Raw genomic sequence first — 5,715 nt, 5'->3', positions numbered from 1 at the left:
TGTTGGCTACATATTTTGTAAAAGCCAGTTACAGTTTGACACGTGGCAGAGTAAGGGTAATAAAGGAAGGTTATTCAAGCCTTCAATCCTGATCGTACACGTGGCAATAAATATTGGTTTTCACATGATCTGAGTAACACTAGATCAATAACGGGATGCAAGATGACATAGCTTCAACGGTTACTCATATTCAAATTCAAATACAAGAGGGAGGCTCAACTGCCAGTAATGACGTAATGGAGCTACTTGTAAGGAAGCATGATCAGCGATCATGGAAGGGCAGTTCGACGGTTCGAAGTGCAGTTTGAAGGTCATCACTGACGAGTATAAATAGCAGGGCAGCCCCCAGAAAAAGGGACGGACTCAGATCATACAAATCAGTCATTTACTTCATATATTTTCTTTTCCAGTCTTTTACATTTCCAGTCTTTAAATACCTGTTCTTTAAATACCTGCATTTTAAATACCCGCACTGCACTTCGATTCATAGGAGTAGCTTCAAGTAGATTCAAGTAGATTGCTGTTGTAAACCTCTCCGAGGCTGAGTTCGGACCATTGTAAGTGTTCATTTTTATGAAATACTTCAATTGTTCTTCATATTACTGTTATTTCTATTAACTTCTCCTAAGTCAAGCCACCAGTAAAAGTCCTCTTCATTGAGGCTGAAAAGAACTAAAACACAATCGTCTGATAATTGGTTGGCAATCACAATTTCTGTAAGGACTGATTGATCCTTGCTGGCACGCTCACATTCACAAAACTACCCTTCGAAAAGCCAAAAAGCCAACATATATTTTTGGCACGCCCGGTGGGACATAATTAAAAATGGCTAGAAGAAGACGACAAGGAGAAAATGAACGCTTCGAAGAAGGCGTGGAAGGAGAGGTAGAAATACCAGATCCAGAGGATAATGTGGTAACACATCCTGTGGAAACTCCTATATTGTCAGAACCTATGGTCGAACAAACCAGTACTTCTGGACAAGAACCATATGTTCATATTACTGGACGAAACCAAGGAATTGGACCATCCACTGTGCCATTTACTCAACCAGCAAATCCATGGGATGGTTTAGTAGATGCCATGGGACAACAATTAATGAACACAATGGAAAGGTGGGCAACATCCTTTTTGGATCGAATGAATAACCACCAACCAACAAACACAAGACACACGGAGGAAGTTGTAAATGTCCCCCAACAAAGATTGGCTAGAGAAAAACAACCTATGCAAGTTAATGGACATTCTAATGGTCAAACTAGTACCCAAAACTTTGAAAGACTATCACCTCGGTCTTGGTACGAACCCATTTCAAGGCCTATAGCAGGCCAAAATGCCTCAGTACTTAATAATGAAGCCACACAAGTTGGTGGATCTGGCCAAGTACAAGAAACTGGCATAAGAATGGTTACAAATCCCATGTTCGAAGCCATACCTGGCACAAGGGGGTACACTAATCCCTTATTCGAATTTACACCCGGGGGGTTGGAGGGTTTTCCCACAAATGGCAGAGACACAACACCTGTTCCATCACCTTTTGCAGGTCCTTTCGTAGGTCATGCTCAAAGAGGTTACCCATACCCTCAACAGCAACCTGCACTGCAAGGACAACCAGCCCCAAATTTACCACCTTATGGACCAAGAGGACCACAAGCACAAGTTTGTCCACCAAATCCTGTGTTTGTCCCTCCAGTAGTGGTTCAGCAAGCACAAAATTTGGTTCCTAGAGACCAGATTGCTGATATTGTTAGGGAGATGTGTGGACCAATGGCTCGGGGGGTCCAGACTCCTATATACAGAAAACCATACCCAGAATGGGTAGATAGGGTACATGAATACCCAAGAGGATTCAGAATACCAGATTTTACTCTATTTTATGGAACTGGAAATCAGTCAACTGTAGAGCATATTGCTAGATTTGCTGCTCAATGCGGTGAATTCACTAATCATGATTATATGAAACTGAGATTATTTCCAAATTCTCTGACTGGAGGAGCATTCGTATGGTACATCAACCTTACACCTGGGTCTATTCAAAATTGGCAACAGATGGAAGAGGCATTCCATGCCCAATTCTTCCAATCAGAGCCAGAAGTTTCCATGGCAGACTTGGCTAGATTGAGTCAAAGGCCTGAGGAAAAGGCTACTCAGTTTATTGCCAGATTTAAAAGGGCTCGAAATAAATGTAGAGTCATCCTGCCAGAGCCAGAATTCGTCAGATTGGCTCAAAATGGTTTAGAATTCAGGCTTCGAAAGAAGTTTGATTCAACTGAATTCAGAGATTTGGTCGAACTGACCTATAAGGTGTCTCGATATGAAGCATTATTAGAAGAGGAACAAGATCGAAATAATGCATCATATAAGACATATTATAGAGATCCTAATTATGAAATAGATGCAGCAGAGATTGTAGGCAAAGAACCTGTAATCTGTGAAGCATTAATTCATAAGGATACAACTATAGACCAGCAGTTTAAAAAGAAAGACTTTCACAGAAAATACTCTTTCGATTTAACAAAAGCAGATAACATCTTTGATCATTTGCTCGCGGCTAATTTCCTTAAGTTACCTAAAGGAGTAAAACTACCATCTCCAGATGAACTAAAAGGAAAAGTATACTGTAAATGGCATAATTCTTGGTCTCACTCGACTAAAAACTGCATTGTTTTTCGAGACAGGATCCAAGAACAGATTCGAAAAGGAAGTTTGAAGTTCTCAGCTAAAACAGAAAAAGCCATGGGAATTGACAGGGATCCCTTTCCAGAAGTTGGAGAGGCAGCAGCCAATGTCATTACATCAGACTTCCAGAACTTGTCCTTGACAGAATTGAAGGAAGTCAATGTGCAGATGCACGTTGCTAATCAAACCAACATCAAGAAGAATACTAGAAGCCCACCAATTATTGAACAAGGTTTCTCGCACCAGAGGGAACACTCTAATGAAGAATCACTGGATGATGATTCTTTAGAAGCAGCGGTGATGCAGAGAATGTGCCCCAGGTGCAGACTCAGTTACAAGTGGTTGAAGGGGCTTCCAACTGATGGGAAGCAATACTACAGGGATGTTCAGAGACATCCTAAGTCAACCAATGCTTACAACAAAAGGCCGTATCCGGCTAGTGATAGGCAGAGACCACCAGTGGTTGAGCCTGTGGTGAACAGAATGCATGACAAAGGCAAGAAGCTCTTGCATGAATCCAGGCCACATAACTATTATAGAATGGAGAGTAGCCATTCTGAAAGAAAACTGGAGAGAGGTTCAGTTCATGGAATCAAAGCCAGAGATTGGCCCCCTAGACCAGTTTCACGCAGGACAGAAAATGGTCACCCTTATCAAAGGTCTGAATCAGATTCAAAACATGAGGATAAAACCAAGCACTTACCTTCACGGCCAGTTTCGAAGATGGCTTCGAAGGTGGAAAAGGGCAGATCAGCGTCTGAATCAGCAAGTTCATGGGTACCTGGAGTCCCAGACTGGTTTGTAATGCAAAACAAACCTAGAGAATTGCCTGTTCGAAGAGATGTTGTAAACCAAGGCAGGATGATCAGGCCTCCTATGGTGGCTCCGAATAACTGGGTGCTGCTTAAACACCCAAAGACAAGGGAACCAGACATGGTCCCAGTCATCTCAAGATCACAGAGAAGAAAAATTCAGCGCAGGTACACCCAGTATCAGAAAGATCTGAAAGAAAGTGGAGAAAATTCTTCACCAGTCAAAACGGAAGGAATGAAGAACCCAAAGTCAGACTATGCTCCAAAGCCAGTTCCACAGAGCAAAGTGGTCTGCAGCCGAGAACAGTTGGCTAAGGTCCATTCTGAACTGAAAACCAGAGAAAAGGCTAGTTTGGTAGGGTTGGAGAAAGCTCTGATGGAGACAGATAGCGAGACCGAAGAAGAGATTAGCATAAGCCAGAAGAAAGAGGTCGTGGAGGAAGAGATGTTCGAAGCCTTCATGGCTGAGCAAACGTTTCTGACTGAAGAGCCAGTTGAGAAAGATCTTTCGAAGGGATCAGTTAGCAATGAAATACCAGAATGCATCATGCAGGATGTTTCTGAGGGAGTCAACCAAAGTAACCAAGAGGGGGAACAAGTACAGCCAGCCATCCAGTTTGGCTCGTTTCCCCTAGTATCAGTGAACATGGTACACATACTACCACAGGAATTCCAAGCTGGAGATGAAAATCAAGAGGGGCAGGAAGCTGATCCAGTTCAGATCTCTAGTGAAGACTCGCAAGCAAGTATGGTGCAAGATAATTTCGAAATGGTTACCCCGATGGAAGATGAATATGAAAGTGAGGAAGTGGTAAGCATCAATCTATCGTATCCATTTGAGTACCCTTCGGATTCGATGACGCAGCACGTCAGGCCTTTGTACATCAAGGCTTTCTTTGATGGGATATAGCTGAACCGAGTCCTGATAGACAATGGGGCAGCAGTAAACCTACTCCCGAAATCTTCTTTGAAGAAACTAGGAAAAAAGAATCCCAGGTTGATACCAACCAGCACAACCATTGCTGGTTTTGCTGGAGATAAGCAAATGGCTCAGGGGATTCTACCCATTAATTTAAGTGTGGGAACCAGGGATTGTATGACAGCATTCTTCATAATCGACAATAATGCTAAATACAATGCTTTGCTTGGAAGGGATTGGATCCACACTAACAAATGTGTGCCTTCTTCTTTACATCAGAAAATCATGATGGCTTTAGGCAATGGAGAGACAGAGGAAATCGATGCAGATCCTCAACCCTTCATAGCCTGTGCAGACTTTGCGGAGGCTAAATTGTATATTGAGGGAGTGACACCGCTCAGTATACTGATGAAAGATGACAGTTTAGCCGAAGTGACGGCTGATGAGGAGGTGACACACCTGAAGCACTTAGTCCAAGAAAGTGCTGATGAAGAGGTTGTCCTTATAGATGACAATGATGCCTGGTTATAGGCAAAGAGAGGAACCACAAGAAGCCAAGTCCTTGGCTTTGATTAAATTTTCAGCATTGGATATAAAAGCAATAGTCCAGAAAGTTCAGGAGCAAGAGAGAGAGGCCATGATAATTGGCTGCAAACAGCAGCAGCAACAGGCTAGAGTCTTGACTCTTGGTAAGTACTGTGCCTTGGACATTGAAACAAAAGTCCAGGAGATACAGGAAGAGGAAGCCTTGTGGACAGATTTTGTCTATGAGGAGGAGGACAGAGATATTGACTTGAAGAACCTGGGGGCAGAACCAAGCTTGAAGATCACTTCAAAGGTAGAAGAAACCAGAGGGAGTTCTCATGCACAAGACCCTTTAGAAGAAGTAAATCTAGGGGAAGGTTCTGTACAACAGCCCACTTACATAAGTGCTTGTTTGAATGCTCTGGACAGAAACCAGCTATTGGTTGTTCTGAAGAAATACAAAGATTGCTTTGCATGGTCTTATAATGAACTACCAGGATTGGATAGGTCATTAGTGGAACATAGGCTCCCCATGAAGCCTAATTTCAAGCCTTACAAGCAGAAACCAAGGAGGATGAGTCCAGAAGTAATTCAGAAGGTTAAGGAAGAGATCCTTAGACTCCTCAAGGCAGGTTTTATTAGAACAGCCAGGTATGTTGAGTGGCTATCTAATATTGTGCCTGTAGTCAAGAAGAATGGCAAAATGAGGGTATGTATCGATTTCAGAAATTTAAATCTGGCAACTCCCAAAGATGAGTACCCTATGCCTATAGTGGACTT

This window comes from Camellia sinensis, chromosome 10 (assembly GCF_055761805.1).
Source record: "Camellia sinensis isolate YWXY chromosome 10, ASM5576180v1, whole genome shotgun sequence".
Lineage (NCBI taxonomy): Eukaryota > Viridiplantae > Streptophyta > Magnoliopsida > Ericales > Theaceae > Camellia > Camellia sinensis.
The sequence above is the reverse complement of the archived record's forward strand: the minus strand, read 5'-3'. Positions refer to the sequence as shown.